Here is a 17,664-nt window from a genome sequence, read left to right on the forward strand (position 1 = left end):
TAAGTTCCTGGACAACCTTATTTGTGGAATCAAGACCTTGAAATCAGGCTTTGGGCCTTCTTGAATTAATATTATTTTTGTGGGTTTTTTTATCTGTATGTTCCCTTGCCAGAGATTTGCTGACCACTGATGGCTTGCAGACAGCTTCTGCTGTCTTAGAGAAAGCTATTTGGTTACAGGACAGTGCTTCTCATCCTTTGTGCTGGAGAGAATATGAAAAAATGGGAGGGGGAAGATGCAGTGAAGGTTAGAGTCACCAACAGGATTCGCTCTTTTTTAAAAAAGGAATAAAGGGCCTTCAACAGGCTCAAATTAAAGACAAATTAAAGTTTCAGAACATGGAAATGTTTCCAGGTTCTTCCACTTCTCCTTCAGCATATGGTCTCTTAACGCTGGTAATGCCAGATGGTCTCTTGGCCATTAATGAAGGGAGCAGAGTTGTTCACCAGGGAGGAACAAGGAACATCAGAAAAGCACTGGAGGAGTGTACTTTGATTCCAGGTGACTTAACCAGCAGAGCCATAATAGAGAGGGTGAAGATTCCAGGGTGTGATGTGAGTGTTACCAAGTTGGGGTAATCATCGAGAAAAGAAGTGCGAGAACAGGAGTAGCCTCTGCAGCCACCATGGGACGATCCACTGTGTCATAATGAAAGGCAGAATTATTAGGTCCCTTAAAAAATAGACATCAAGTTCCACTCCTCATATCCTTCTTTAGAAGGATTTTATGAGAAGCTCCTTTCATTTCAGTGTACGCCTTTTTCCTTTCTAAAGCAGAAACAAAGCTGCACTGGGAAGTGGGAACACTTCAGTACATCAGTATATTGGTTTTGCTTAGTGTGAGGCAGCTAGGAGAAGTAGATAGGAAAAAAGGAATAGCTCAAGACAAGTGACCTCTGGTAAACAAACAAGCTTGTTCCAGGGCAGCAGAGAAGCAGGGGGTAGGAGGATTCTGGCTTGACTACCCATTGAAGGTGTCCAAAGCAGTCTGAACAAGCACTACCAGAGTGCAGGATGCAGCCAAGTTACTCAGCAGGCTCAGAGGCTCTGTCAATAAAGCAGTAGAAACTGTTTGGTGAAGCCTATCTTAGACACAGGCACATGTGAAGCAGTCCAGCCTTGCTCAAACTTCCAGCAGTAGGCAGTATGGAGAGACATGCAGAGATGGTAATCCTTCAAATTTCTTCTTTCTAAAAGCATTATTTTTAGCTTGGAAATCAACCAACAGTCTGAATTTCAGAAGACTACTTTATCCCTGGGTATGTGCCATTTCAGGCTTCCCCAAAGATGGCAAATGCTCAGCCCTGCCAACATGCTGGGAAATGCATCTGGCACACTGCAGCCCACTGCAGCCTCCAGAGTGAAGCCTGAACTTGCACCCAGGAAAGGAAAGGACCACAGCTCTGTGCTTACCTTCAGGAAGACCATAATGAGGACAAGGATGGGTCTCAGCTGGAGCACTTTACGCCTGGTGTCCGTGTGTTTGTGATGGTAACAGAGGTGAATATCCAGGAAGGTGGCAGCAGCAAGAGCCTTACCTGGCCAACAGAGTGCAGAGAGGTATTCTCCCAGCATGCTTTAGCCTTCAAACTCTCATCTTTTTAACCTTCATTTGCTGTCCCCTCTCACCTTTCCACGCCTGTTGATTACCCCAGAAGATTTCTCTGCCTGCCAAATGAGTTTATTTCAATCCTGGGACACAAACCTTGCTCCCATACTACTTCAGACAATGGCCTTTGTTACCAAAACCATGGAGGCAGGGAATGACTGTGAGTGATTCATACACTACTGTTTCTGTTCTAGCATTATAACACCAGATATGCTGACCTCTGCAAGCCCTTGAAATTTCTTCTACTTTTCCCCACTGATTTCCTCCTATTGTTACTGATTAATTGCTTGCACTGCAGTCCTGCTGTAGGACCAGGGTTTAAAGACATCCCTCAGTAGAAGACATCCACATGTACTTGTTTTCCAAATCTGAAGAGAAGAACTAGTTTTCCCAAAACCTTTTTTTTTTAACTGTAGCCTGCTGATTCTGAATTCTCAGTCTCTAAGTTCCCACTCACTAAAGGAAATACCAGTTTCCTCTAACTCAATTTCTGAAGGAAGGGGTCAAGAGAGAAGATGGTCAGAATATATGAGGGCAGATTTGTAGCAACTCAGCCCATCAGACCCACAGGAGACGTAGGGAGGAGCAAGAGAAGGACAAACATTTTATTTAGCCCAGCAGAAGTGGGCTAGTTCTTCTACTCGCCAGTGCTGTGTTTGGTTAGATCCTTCTTGGCCCCATCCTTCAGACTTGGAGGGAAATGTGATCAAAATTCCATGTTCTCACTGAGTAGAAGAGCAGCTACTGTAAGCAGCTGACATTTGTCAGTTCCAGGAGAGTCTTGTCTTCCTTTTCAACCACCACTGGCTGGGTTGGCTGCCTCTCCAGGGATGTATCTAAGAGAAGTGCAGAAGTGCAGACATCTGAGTGGTTTCCACCTGCCCATAGTTGATTCTGTATTTAAGTACCCCCAGGGTCCCCAGGCAGGAGCCACACTCCAAGGGTGAGAAACAGAAAACAGATGGTCATGTGAAACAGACCATCCCATCTAGGGGCATTTCAGGACATATTTATTAGTCAGGAGCATGCACCACAACAAAACATCGCTCTCCTTCTATAGGGAAAAGCCTTTGATGGTTGGTTAGTAATGACTAAAAATTAGACAAATCCATAGTCCAGGCTCTAAGTATGCCAAAAAGGGCCGTGTGCTGGCAAACATGCTATACAGCTTGTTCATTTCCTGTACGCTGTTTGAAGCAGCCAGAGCCCTTTCTCACTATTTAGTCCTTTGAATGCAGAGTAAAATAAAAACAGAAGAAGAAACATGTCGCTAGCAAAACTTCCAAGCTCAGCACTTCAGGAGTCACTTGAACACAGGGAGAGCAGACAGAAGACCCCCCAGAGCTGGGAAAGCCCCCACTTACAGCATCTGTTCTGCATAGTCTGCTCTGTGGAGATGTTAATAAATTTGTCTCTTGCCTGCACAGCTGTCATTCACAAGGTCACTTTTTTCCACCAGAAAGAGGACCTGACAACTCTCTCATGGCCTTACAGACACAAGCAGTGTTATAGGTAGAAGCCTATAAAAAACCAGTCCATGAAGTGCACATGCTTACATGTTCTTTCAGGTGGGATCATGTCAAGTTCCTCATCAGTCCATTCTCAAAGCCCACATGGTCTAGGATCCTGTGTTTGAAAGAGGAACAGAAAATTGGTGGACTTAAAAAAAGCATTAACAGTCTAACATCCCCTGCTCGCTCCTTGTGAAGTGTCCCTGGAGGGTGTGATCTACATCCTGAATGTCCTTCCTTGTTTCAAGGACAAAGTCATCACACACCATTTTGCTGGGGCACTCATTTCCCAAGATATCCACTTCGCAGTCTAAGAACTTCCAACTGAACTCAGCACTGATTTCTTTTCTGAGCCCATCGGTGAATGCTGCATACATATAAGACATTCAACCTGCTCAGCCTATTCCACCAGCCCCAGGTGCTTCAGGAGATGCAAGAAATCTTGCAGCAGGCAAGTATGCATCCACACCAACCCCTCTGAGGGTGAGATTTGCACTCAGATTTGAACTCAGCTCTCGGCCTCTCTAGCATCCTGTGCTGGGGGATACCAGAAGCTGCTAGTCAGTATTTTACAGACATGTTTCTTTCTGCGCACTTTGTCTGTGTTTTTTTTGTCTTAAATGCCAAGACAGAAGCTCTTGATTCATCTTAATTAGGTTTTTATTATTTTTAAGTGATTTTATCACATCTGCACTTGTCCCCTTCCTGAGGCAGCTCACCACCCTCTCCAGATATCCTAGTCCCTAACATCTTACTGCGATCCTTTTAATTCCTACATCACAGAAAATGAAAACTGCTTGGGCAGGAGACTGCATTTTTCTATAGCATACATATTAATACTAGTTGACAAAACATCTTTTACAGAAAAAGTCAAAATAGGCATCTGAGGAAGAGTGATGGGATCTTTCAGAGGTGTATTTTTTAGAAGAACATAACTCAGCCTCTGCATGCACACTTCTCTCCATTGGCTATGAAAGAGCTCAGATGACAGGCTCAGGTGAAGATGTCTGCTCTGTGGTTAAGGGAGATGAAACCTGGCCAAGATGCCAAATCCTGAACAACAAATAATAGACAAAATTGCACTGCTGGCTTCTAAAGTGAGGCTGTGTAGTTAGTTACCACCACTCTCCACAGGGAGCAGAAGTTTCTATCAAGCTGCCTTCAGTAGGACCCAAGTCTTTTTTCAGAGCTCATATCAAGTGTTCCAAGTCACATGAATATTTTGCCTGCCCCTCTAGTGTATCTTATTTTGAATGTGCCAACAATTTAGCTTTATCTGCCATTGTATTGGGCCTTTGCCTGCTTTGCTGAAGTCTCACTGACATGTTGCTCTCAGTGAAGCACCAGGCTTCAACTAAAATAAATAACTTCATCAATTTCACCTCCTTATTCCCATTCCCCTCTCCAGGCTGCCAATATATTTGTTAAACAATATTAGACCTTGACACTTCTGTGCCAACAATTTTTCAGACACAAAAGTTTGCTATTTTTTTGTGTCTGTTGCCTCCAATTTCTTAGACAGCTTATGGTTTATGGCTTCTCATCATGTGAGAGCTTTAATTTTTCTTTAGTAAACACTTAACCAAGATCTTATCAAAGTTCATTAATAGAAGAATGTGGGATGCTGGAATTTTGGTTTGGTGATTTTTATTTGTTTGGTTCAGATTTTTTTTTTTTTTTTTGGTACAGAAATCAGGATGGAAACACATAGATGCAATTGCAAGATCCATTCCCAGAGTGTATGCAGTGTATTTCAAGTCCATGAATAAACTTCTTCTCATCTTAGGTACACCAGTGCAAACTAAGAAATCAAGCAACAGCTTTGTTAGTTTTGGCTGATTACTTGGGCAGACTTAGCCTAACTGAAAGAAAAACTTGCTAAAAGTCTTTCGAGAAGTTTACAGTCTGATCAGATAGCATATTATAAATATAATAAGCTAGTATTTTCAATAACAATTTCATTTACAAAATCACCTTGTCCAATGCACTGGAAACACTATATACTTGCATATACCAGTACTTTGTTACTGAATGCACATGTTAATGCAGTAACAGTGATCTGGAGAACTCAGTAAGAAGAGATGAGAATGAGAAAGAAAACCAGCAAACATGAAGAACCCAAAGAAAATTAAAAAAAAATATTTGTTATGAAATATGTCACTGTATCTTTCCTTGCTGTTATTTTCTGTACAGTGCAAAACAAAGGAGGTGGGTAGGAGGAAATGCACAGGAGATTAAATAACGGGGGTTGTAAGATTCCTCCAGAAATAGTGCACACCGCCCCAGGGCATTGGGAAGCAGCTGATCATCCCAGCACTGGCCTGTTTGGCCCATGAGCTGGCATGTCACCAGCCCCACCCAGACCCAGAGCTGACAGACATTCCAGTCTAACACCATTTCCGACAGAAAGACAGAGAGTTGTGTCCTGCCTCTCCCAGCCCAAGAGCAGAGGTGCCAAGATGATACGGAACTTGACCAAAATCTGGGAGGGAAGAATGAAGCTTAAGCCATATTCACGCGCGCAGGCCTTCTTTTGTTATTTTAACCCAGTTATTGAAGCAATGTGTTCCTGTTGATTTTTAAACCCTATTTTGTTTTGAAAAGGCCAAACTGCGTCACTGGATGCATTGTCTGGTAATAGAGCTCCCAAGAGAGGGGAACTTCCAGCCAAGGTCCGAACCGGCTCAGCAAACTGAGGAGACGTGGGGATTTGAAACCAAAGATCTAGTCTGAAAGGGGTGGTCCCAATGTGAAATGATGGAGAGCACAGGGAAGGGGTGCCCATGGAGAGGCTGCAAAGGCATGGGAAAGCAGCAGGCACATTGGCCATGGAGGGGCCACGTTGACATTGGCAGATGGATACTGGCTCTCATCATAATTTGGGGCTGTGGCATGTTGATGTGAACAAGCCTTTCACAGCTGACATGTTTTTTTCCTTTTTGACTTGCAGTTCTACATTTTGCAGACCCAAAATTGCCTGGAAAATAAGTCTGGGGAAAGTATGACATCCACTTAGTCCTGAGAGGTAACACTGAGGGGATGTATCATCAATAATGTTTTTGGAAAACAGGGAAGCCAAGAGAGATGACTAGAGGAGGAGGATCGCTTTACAAAATGCTAACCTACAAAGAAAGACTTTTGACCTATAGGATGGGGAAACACACATGGGGTTAGGGCTGGGAAACAGGTATGAATAAAAAAAAGACAAAGGAGAAGTGGTCAGAGTCATCCTGATGGAGAAGGAGAGTGGGAAACCCAAAGAAAGGAAAGCATTATGCAAAGGGCAGGGTAGGACAGAGAGAAGCTGAGGAGGCTGGAAGGAGTGAATAATATGATGATGCTGGGAAGGCCTTTCCAAATGAAAGAGGGAAGCTAAGATGGTGAACCTGCAGGAGGGGAAGTCCTTCCTGTTCGGTACACAGCAGGAGAGGAACAGCTGCCAGTCATGGGAAACTCAGTCCAGGGAAGGAAACACAGAAATGCATACAATAGGGGATGGAGAAAAGACAAATCTGCATGGCAATGAAAATGATCTTTCATTTATCCTGGACAGGACATTTGCTGCTCATCTCTTTGGACTTTTTATTTCCCTCTCTCCATTTTCTAGGTTACTACAAGCATATGAGATCCCTGCTGAAGCTCACATGGTTTCTGTGCACAGAGGGACATGGAGATCTCAATATACGGTGTCTCCTACTAAAAACAGTTTTTGCTGCCACATGAAAATGCATTTAGCTTGCATATGGATGACATTTGCAAATTCCTTCAAAGATGAGCTTTAGCTGTCATAACTGTCTCAGTATTCCTGTTTCCCTTATACCTGTAGTCTGTCTGCAGAGATAAAGCAACTGAGAAAGAATATAGATTTTCTTCTTCAGAAAATCCTTATTTTTGTCTTATCAGTGAAATAAGTACATCCTGTGCACAGAGACTAGAAAAAAAATTTAAGAATCCAAGTTGCTCAAGACCTTACCATTGGCTTACACTGCCAGATTATTATAAAATGGCTTAAGTAAATAAATAACATTGCATTGTCCAAAAAATCCTTTCTTGGACAGCTTTGTATCCAAGCTCTTTATGCAGTGAAGGTAACATTAACATCTTCCTGGTCCTTTAAAAAGTAGTCTGTTACATTGCTATAAAAAACGTGGGGAAAAGATACTCCAAAATTATTCCATATAAGGAAAATCTGAAGCATAATTTATTACAGCCATAAATTCTCATGTAAATGTCAGCAACCAGTAGATCCCAGACTTCAGTGATGGCAACTCTCCTAGTAGGAAAGATTCAGTGTTTAGTTTGAGGCCGTAAAAACGCTCATCTGTAGCCTTTGGACTGCCTGTATTCAGAAACTGCCTCCCAGCCAACAAAAGAGACTCAAGTGTGACAGATTCCCATTAGGATTTGTGTCATGGCAACAAGAGCATTGGCAAAGCAGGGTGGTCAGCATGGGACACTGTGTGTTGTCTCTCAGCTTTCATCTGGGAAACCTAAGACACCTTTACTATGGAAACCATGTGCCACTGCAGCAAGACAACAGAAGCCTGTTGCCTAAAATTGGAGGTTGTTTGTCACTCATCACTCCCAGGGCTTTTGGGATCCACAATACCTTGAGACACTCAGTTTGGAGAAGATATGAATTCAACTTGAAGGCTAGTACTGGAGGTGCAGGAATAACAACAGGGCAAGGGAAAGCAGAGTGTTGAGGTAAGGAGCCAGTTTCTACCCCTGGGCTAACTTCTTGTGTGTTTTTTATTTAATAAGGCTGACATGTTTCACCTGTGCTTTCTTTAGCCCAGGGGAGTAGAGTCCTCATGCCCATGGCCACTTTCATGCCCTTCTCCTTAGCTCTGTCTCTGCCATTACCTTGGCCTGCTCCCTGGCATGCTTGAAAGAGCCTTTGCCTCTGCAGCAGGGTAATTTAGGTGCAAGGCAGGAGATTATTCATGACAAAAAGCAACACCAAGGTTGCTCCAGCTTGTACTGTGTTCAGTTGCAATACAACCTGTCAAGGTAGAGATGCTTTCCATGTTCAGAAATAAAAATAACTTATTTACAGGTTAACATTCTCAAGGTGAAAAACCAGCACATATTCAGTGGAAGGAGCATGTCAGGAACCAGGATGCTTTTCTTTTCCTTGTTCTCTCATTTCTCATCTCCTTTGCTTCAGGGTTGTTCTCTTTCTTTCTCTACTTCACTCCCAGCAAATTTGAAACTCTTCCCTTATTTCTGTCCCCTGTTGCCTTTCTCTGCAACACCCGTACCCAGTCCCAAAATTACAGCTTTCCAGCAGTGGTGGGAAGGAATAATGGGGCTGGCTCACACACTCAACACACAGCCCTTTCCTGGGATGATAGTGGTGGTGGGTCTGTGACTCCAGCTGGCCCAGCTCACAGGTTGTGGCTAACCTGTTTTATAGGTGAGATGACATCTTTGGGGCAAACGTTCTGGAGATGCTTACTATACACTTTGCAGCAGCAAGGCACAGTCCCTCCCTCCAGGGCTACTCAACTGGCTTTGGAGAATGCAGCCTGACCACACAGTATCAGCCATTGACTTTGAAGCCAAATTCCTCGCTGATTACTCTTTTTTTCCTCAAAGATGAATGTTTGCAGGCAGTAAGTATGAGGTGGCTCAAACACTCTTGCTGTTCCTTCCCCACACACTAAAAATGACTGGGAATTTTTCAGTGAGTACCCTTTCACGTTAGTAGGTGCACAAGACCATCAGAGAGAATGGAGCAAGCTGTATTTTTATTTGGTGCAAAGATGTCCAAAACTAAAGCAAAGATCCAGGGAGGATTAGGTACAAAAGGAGACACTGTGAAGGTAGGTGATGTGGGGAGCACCCTTCAGAAGGTCCTCTTCAGGCTTGGATGGGGCTTTGATGACATTTGGCACTCACTGAATAAGGTCTTGTCTGCATCAGCCTATTACTCATGTCAACAGCTTGCTCTTCAAGTCAGCCTCAGGACCTGCTGGGGCCCCAGGTCATACAGGCAGAAGAGCTGCTGCCTCAGATCTTCCTACTGGAAAGCAAATGGAAAGGTGCAGCTTTGGGGAAGAATTGGTCCCTAAACTCTAGAGGAATGGTCAGGTACTTACAAAGAGGTCATCACTGTTTTTGCAAGATCAGCCTTCCTATACATTTTAAAGCTACACATTTAGATTTGAAGCCTTAGAAAAGAAAGATGTCTTTTAAATGATTGTTTTAATTTCCAACCACCATATTTTAAAGCCAGTCTCCTCAGAAAGTGAAGGCCGTTTGAATGAATGTCTTAAACTTTTTCTCCTTGCTTCTCCACTTCCCCTTTCTGCTCCTGTCAAGAGTGGCTCTGACTGCTTCAGCCTTTCTTTTGATTTTAAAAACACAGATGTAAGCAGATAATGAGGCCACAGGAGGAGAATCCTTCAGGATGTCTTGTTTGGTTTGGAAATATTTAAATGTCTGCTGCATTTCCTTTGAGCACAAGGCAGGAGTCTGTGAAAGGGCACTGCTCCTTCTGCTACCCACAGTACTGCTAGGGGTGGGAGAGTGTGCGTGCATGCAAGCATATGTATGCATGTGTGCATGAGAAGGTTTCTAATCTTTTCAGCATGGTTCTTTTCCCTGGGATAATGCAAAACATTTCTGTAGGTCACATTTCCCTGGAGGAAAAGATTTTAACTCAAGTAATTCAGGTGAAGCTTGTTCTATCTAAATAGTCTGTCAGTTTCACATTATTACAACAAATTCATAACTTTCTAAATCACAGTGAAGAATGATTTTTTTGTGGTTTGGATAGGTTTAAGTGCCTGTGGCCATTATGAATGATAGTTGGTTGTTTTAGATTAAGATATCACAATCAAGATGAAAATTTTATTATTGTGTCCTACATAAAACAGTGAATGGCTGTTGGATAAATTACATGATGAGTCTGAGAATCAGAGTCAATCACCTTTGCAGTGTGGGTGGTACAAAGCAGTTGCCCAAGAAACCCTAACACAGGAAGAGAAGCATTCCTCATTTTTCTCCTTGAAGTTAAAACTGTGTTGCAGGCTGCTCTCAACTTCCTATTGACAAACACCTTGTGGTCTGACTACCACTGATGGTCCCTGGGCAGAGGTGGAATATAACTGATTAAAAGGCAAGGACACTTCATGGTAGACAAATGTGCAGAGAAGATCCATGGCTTATACCACAGACAAATAAATAAATTTAATATCCATGGACTTTTCATAAGATTTGAAAAGTCAGTCACATACAAACCATGGTTTCATCCAAAGATAGCTGAGGTCTATAGAAAGTATTAATAATAAAGTGTTGTATACAGAAATGTTCAAAAGAATTGGCAGTATTCATGCTAGAAAGAGTTGTGCCATTGCCAAACATGAAATATCACTTGTTGGCTTCACTAATCTTGTTTAGGCCCTGCAGTTCAAATTCAGAATATAGCCATCGATACAAAGAGGAATAGAATAAATTTGCAATACATAAATAATAGAAAATTACAGTCTGATCCAAGAAATCTTATGAACTTGAGAATGCCCTGACCATGACAAATGATTGTGACATTTTGAAGTGATTTGTTTGGATTTTCAGAAATAAGATTGTTTCAAACGAGCATAAGTTACAAATACTATTGCACACTGGTTGTGCCCACATACACTATCCCAACATGTGCTTTTAAGCCTCATCTTAATTACGTTTTTTTCACTGTGTCTTTTATTGCCTATGCCTTTGTATGTCATCTTAATCCTTGCACACTGACATATCAATGTTTTTTTACCCATCATAAAAAAACCTCTCAGCTTCCTTTTTTAGCTCACACATTTTTCAAAACAAACTAGTGGAAGGATGAAAATCTCCAAATGTTTTATTTTAATTTCTAAGGAGACAATAAATGTGAGGAAATGTTTTTAATGTAACATATTGTATCAGTGGAGACTGTATTGTAAAGAGCATTTTTTTTCTATTTCAGTTCATTGTGCCAACAGCTGAGTGATGCAGCTACTCCGCTGTTAAAAATAGTAGTACTATTACAAGTTTAAAGCAGGATACCACGAAATGCACTCTACAACCACAAATGCATTCCAAAGTGCTGTTGCTAGTAAATACATGTCCTGGGCTTGTCTTGTGGGCAAGCCAGAGAGTGGGATAAATCCATGTACTAAGGATGGACATTAGATGAGAGCTCAGTGAACACACACAGGCACGCAAGCCTGCACACACACACACACACACGCACTCACACACATGTATAAAAGTAAATATTTATTAAATGGACGTCTCAGTGTCAGCCCTGCTCTGTATGATGACATGATCCAAGTCTAGAAGCCTCAGCTTAAAACAAAACAACCTGTGAATACTTGACCTGGAAGCAGTGAGAAATTCTTCTGAAATTCACTGATCTTCTAACATTTAACCCTTACCAGCTCCACTTCTGGTGTCTGCATGGATATTTGAGGCAGACCCTGAGTGGCAGAAAGTGAGATATGATGTAATTATATATCTCCAATAGATTAACTGCCTTAGGAAAGTAGGGCCAGATGAAATAGGATGTGTTCTGAACAAGGGAAGAAAAAACACCCAGAGTACATGCTGCTCCCAGAAGGATAAAAAAGAAAGAAAACCTTTGAAACAGCAAAGATTGTTACATTCAAATTACTCCTTCCCAAGTCTGTAATTTCTCAGCTAGGTCAAAACAGAAAATGAGTGATTACTGTTACAACTGGCATACACTCTGCACTTTGGCTGCATTTAAGATACACAACATTTTCCAGAGAATCATGTTGGACAATTTGTCTTGAGTATTTTAAGCCTTTTTCACATGTCCTGAAAGACATAAGCAATAAAATACCTTAAGGAGTGCAGTGGCTGCAGAGGGGAGAAGGCATGGGCCCAATGTCAGGGCACCCGGGTGCTTTCCTGACTCTGTTCCCATCTATCATACAAACTCCAGATGGATTGCTGACACCGATACTCCCCAGCTCGGCTGCCTAAAGTTCAAAATCTCTTTGCAAGAGTAATTTCCAGTGTCAATAGTACTGTTTATCTTCACCCAGAAGAAAAAGTAGCTGCACCTAGATACCTAACTCCAGATTGACAGGCAGAAATAAGCACTGTGGTTTGCAGAACTAAGCTCCCACGGGGTCAATGTGTGGTGCTGTACCTGTTTGCATATCTGTGCTGCCTAACTTGCATGGTAAGGAGAGAGAGTCCTCAAAGAAGTTTCTCAGCAGGAAATGTACTTTGGTTCTAGGCAGACCCCACATTCCCAGTGCCCTTGTCATCCAGGCTGGTCATCTGCTGTAATGGGGTCTCGCTTCTCCTTGCTGAGGTTACTTCCTTATGGAAAACAGATGAGGAGAGGGAAGCATTGAGGATTAGGGGGGCTCTCACCTTGTGTTCAATATGGGTGATCACACACATATATAGGAAACCAAATGCCACTACTGAGTTGCCCAGACCAGACCCAAATTTGGCTTCTCCAAGGGGGATCCTGTCTCTCCCCACTGCCTTCATGCACAGCCTAGGGACACTGGGCTTCCACCTTTGGCAACTATCCAGTATTTTCCTTATCCCAAATAATGTGCTGTATTCTATAAATTTCTTTGAGCAGCATTCCCCCGATTTCTTCTATTATATTAAAATCCCTCAAATTCATTTAGATAACTCCTAGTTTAGCACTAAAGAAGCAATCATGTAAAAATATTACACCATTCAGCCTTCTTATAAGGGCATCTTTATACTCTTGTCAAACTTGAAATACGTGCTCTGGCCATATTAAGTTAAACACCCTTCCACTTTGTCATAAATCAATTACTTTCCTCCAGAGAATTTCTCTTTAAATTCAGGGTCACAGTTATATTCCAGACTCAAATTTAGTTGCTGCTATTAACATGGAAATGGACAAAAAATTTAAATTCTTCTTTGTGAAACCAAATTCCTCAAGCATGGCTCTAGCCAGAAGAATGAATGTAAAAGTAGAATTATGGGTTCCACTGTCTTTGTTCTCCCCATGAGCTCTGATCCACTTACTGGTAGACATCTTTTTACCAATTGCTAATATGGAAAACCTGATGAGGCAGGGACAATAAGGATGATCTGGAGAACTACAGTCTCACCTTGATCCCTGTGAACATGATGAAACAAAATATCCTGGAAATCATTTCCAAACACATAAGAACCAAGATTGAGAGTATTCACTGTGTGTTTATGCAGGGGAAATAGTGCCTGACTGACCTGATGGCTTTCTACAATGAAGTGACTCAGTTCATGTAAAGTGGTGGCCAATACACCAGGTGGGTGTGGTGCCTGTCAGAGGGACTCAACAGGCTGGATAAATTGGCCGACCTGAGGCTCATGATGTTCAGTAAGGGGAAGTGCAAAGTCCTGCATGTGGAAAGGAATAACCCCATGCACCAATACAGGCTGGAGCCTGGCCAGCTGGATATCAGCTTTGCAGAAAAGGATCCAGGGGATCCTTGTGGACCCCCAGTTGCCCATGAACCTGTAGGAGCTTTGGGGTGTTCAGTCTGGACCGGGTGTAGACGGACGGGGACGGTCGGTGATGAGAGATCTCTATAAGCAGATCTTGGGACATGTGGTTTATTGCAAAGGGCGTGGGTATAGGGGCCCTGCTCAGAGCTGCAGCTGGCAGCTCTGAGCAGGCCCAAGAGAGCAAGAGAGTAAGCGGGTAAGAGAGAGAGAGAGCGAGAGGAATGAGAGTGAAGAAGAAGTGATGAGAATAGAATGGAAGGGTGAAGTCTTGGTTACAATACAATAAATCATCTTCTGTACTGAATATTCTAATTGTCACTAACCAATCTAATACAAGATACAAATCCTATAGCATTTACATACAGCCTATAAGAGTTCTTATATTACCATAGAGTGTTACGTCTTAACTTCTAAAAACTACTCTTTGGACCCCTTCTGCTGAGCTAGTAGGGTCTGCTCTGACCCTTGGACCTGCCTGCAAGCAGAGGGTATTGTTCAATCAAGAGGGGATTACCTTCAGTCGGCCATACCATTGTTTTCCAGTCGTTCAGTAACTAAGACTTGGTATTTCAAAAGCGGCTTTCATTTCAATGTCGCTTATAGTTTTCATATTCCCAAAATCTTTTGTCAGGCAATCATATTTATAAGGCTTTCCTGTTTCATCTTCCCCAACATGAACCAGCAACAAACCCACAAGGCAAAGAAGGTCGACAGCATCCTGGGTTGAACTAGGGAAAGCATTACTGGCAGGTCAAGGGATATGATCATTCTCCTCTATTCATCACTGGTGAGACCGATACAGAGCGCTGGGTCTGGATCTGGGCTCCCCAGGACCAGAGATGAGTGAACATTCTGGAACAGGTTCATCAGGGAGCCACAAAGGTGGTGAGGGACCGGAGCAATTATCATATGAGGAGAAGCTGGCAGAGCTGTGACTGTACATTCTAGAGTAAAGAAGGCTCAGAGGAATCTCATCAATCTAGATAAATACCTGAAAGGAGGGAAGATAGAACCAGATCCTTCTCAGTGGTACACAGGGACAGGACCAGAGAAAATGGGCACAAACTGAAATACAGGAAATTCCATTTAAATACAAGAAAAAAACCTTTTTTTTTTTTTTTTTTTTGCTGTGAGGATGGTCACACACTATAAAAGGCTGTCCAGAGAGGTAGCAGAGACTTCATTCTTGGAGATACTCAAAACCCAAGAAGACGCAACCCTGAGAAATTTGCTGTAGCTGAAACCACCTTGAACTGAATGGTCTGCAGATCTGCCTTCCCACTTCAGTTGTTCCGTGGTCCTGTGACCCATGCAATCCTTTTGTCTAATCTCTTGCTGTGCACAGGCCACAGAGTTTCATTCATGGCTTCCTCACACACACGAGTCAGACATGCTAACTGAAAAAACCATCACTTTTAGAGAGGCATCTGCACTTGGATATAAGATTTCGACTGATGGTAAAATCCACTATGCCCTTGGTGGAGTTATATCTCCAGTAATTTCCTTTGCTATTAAGAAAACACTCTTCACCTTACCTAATCATCATCCTCCACCATTAATATTTAACAGGTAATAATTTAAAATTTCAATCAACTAAATTAAGCCCTCATTTCTGCTTGTGCAAAAATACTGCATGCACTGAGTTCAAACCCAGTACAGGTGACTTGAACTATCCAGGCATTTCTGAGGGTGACACATCACCAAGAATTGAGGCCAACTATCTCTTTCAGACTGAGACAAGTTAAGGAGGGGACAATGGACTGCCAGACTAAAGAGAGAAGTGGATTGGCTGAGCAAGAAGGTAATATTTTTAAGATGCTTTTCAAAGTAAAATTATCCCCTCACTAATGAAATTACTACCCAGATGTGGGCAAAGGTTGCCTGTTTGAGATGCACCTCAGGTGCTGATGACTGCACCTACCCCTTCCAGTTTCCCCTGAAAATCCTTTCTCCCTCTCCTTAATGCCACCAAAAATTTCCTCTGCTTGGTTATTGCAGATCCAGAGCCTCTTTCAGAGAGTGAAATGCAAGCTAGACCCTGTGCTGTTATGATGTCCTTGAAGATTAGAAAATATCTGTATAGATTGTGTAATCCACAACCATTTTACCTGCCTTGAGAACACGTACAGCTTCCCACTCATCAGAAAGGAGGGCATCTCTGTTAATTGGGAGCCTGAGGTTTCAACCTATTTTTGTGAAACAAAGGCACATGTAATCCACTATTGAAATTATTACAATAGCAAACTCACATTTTCACTTTTAATAGTTCACTTTACAAGCAAGACTTTGTATTCTTATTACTCTGCCATCCTGGTTTGGCTGGTGTCTAATCCCTACCACAGTACTTATTTTAGCTAATCATCATCATTTTTCTTTAAATAAACCCACGCTAACCAAAGTGGTGAAGGAATTAAGTACCTTATTTCTTTTGTAGCCCAATATCTCCATCTTATGGTCACAGCATGTATAAGGACTGAGCTCAGTATTCATTTTACCATGAATTGTAGTGGAGACTGCATAGCAGGTAAAACACAGTTTAGTATCTTATCTGAAATAGGTGAGATTTTTGTGGGTTTTTTTTAAAACTTTTAGGCTTTTTTAACTGAATTCTTCTACTGAACCTTTTTCTTAGGGAAGGGCGAGTACAAATTACTGGTGATTAATACACTTTTCTACTTTGGCCTACCCTTGTCTACATCAGTGCTGCACCTCATAAGAAGACAGAAGCTATATGGACAATACCTATACATCTGTAGCTATTGTCCAGCGAACCGTGAATTGTCACCATTGTGCTTTTCTTCCACAGAATTCCAAAGAGAGAATAAGCCATGCCATATTTGCAGTATATTTTCATTAATGTTTGGAATCAAGGTCGTAGGGGACCAGGCAAAATCAGAAGCAGATACATTGCTAAAGTTTGTTTAGTGAATGCCTTAGTGCTGTCCTAGGTTGGCTGCTCATGATCTACACAGCCTAGAAAGACCCAGCTGAGCAGAGAGCAAAGGAGACCTGGAGGCAACAAGCTTGGCAGGAAGCAGCTGCTGGTAGAGAGATGTGATAGACAACAGCACTGATTGCTCTCTCAGAAATGCTCCCCACCATGTATTTCCATGGTGATATGGTACACTGTGGTTCACTGAGAGCAGTTTTGTTTGCATGGGACTAGAATATCAGCTCCTATCTCCACAGGAAAGAAGGATATGAATATGCTGAGGCCTCAAGATCACATGGGAATCTTGAAATTGGGCTAGCATACCAGCCAGGCTAGGGAATGTGCACTACACATCCAGCATACCTCCATTAATTATGTACACCTCTTCTGTCACATGATATTCCTGTCTTGTCTCTGAATGGCAGCACAAATTGATTTTCTGGGGAGAGGGGAAAAAATCCCAGTGATATTGGGCCTAGCTAGCCTCAAAACATAAACTGTTTTATTTACCCATCTATGCCAGTCTCAGCACAGAGCGGGTCAGAGAATGTGCAAACAAGTTATTCTTTCAGGAATGTCAAAGAAAACCTATTTCTGCCGCAAAGGTTTCCTCTAATCAGAGAACCAGGCAAGCAGCATACACTGTTTTACTTACTTTGACCACTTTGGACTGCTGCCTCTTCACAAAATTCTGAACAGCAAAACCTGCTAACCACACAGTATCTTTTCCCAAGACCAAACATTTCTTCACACACTTGAGAAATTAAGTCAAAAGCCTATATTCGTCAATACCACCTGGCAAAATTTGTACCGACAACACATTTTGAAGTGGGATAAGGAATAATTTTGACATATGAGTTAAGCACTTTCTGTCAGTCTTAATGAAGTCTAATGAAAATGGCAAATAAACAGTAGACCATCCAGCTTTTCTACCCACCACAGCTCTTCTGTTTGGTCAAGTGAGAGTCCGTCACCAAGTGTATTGCCAGGACTGCTTCTAATAACTTAGGACACATGTGATGTTCCCATACTAGTCAGCGGCTGTGTTTTGAAAGAAGGTCTAGATTTTTTCCAAGGTTCATTTTAATACAAGCTCTATTGCAAAAGCAGCACTGAGGGAAATTGTATCAT

General features: G+C 42.3%; 1 long non-coding RNA gene across 1 annotated transcript in view; it reads right to left on the reverse strand.

The window, feature by feature from the left end:
* Positions 1–1,432: 1,432 nt before the first annotated feature.
* The window catches only part of LOC125328987, a 44,140-nt gene continuing 27,908 nt past the window's right edge, over positions 1,433–17,664 (reverse strand). The window contains exons 2-3 of the long non-coding RNA XR_007204997.1: positions 3,165–3,234; positions 1,433–1,537 (exon numbers count right to left, since the gene is read on the reverse strand). This is a non-coding gene — a long non-coding RNA (uncharacterized LOC125328987). The remainder of the gene's footprint in view (positions 1,538–3,164; positions 3,235–17,664) is intronic.

Source organism: Corvus hawaiiensis, chromosome 1 (genome assembly GCF_020740725.1).
Source record: "Corvus hawaiiensis isolate bCorHaw1 chromosome 1, bCorHaw1.pri.cur, whole genome shotgun sequence".
NCBI classification, from domain to species: Eukaryota; Metazoa; Chordata; class Aves; order Passeriformes; family Corvidae; genus Corvus; species Corvus hawaiiensis.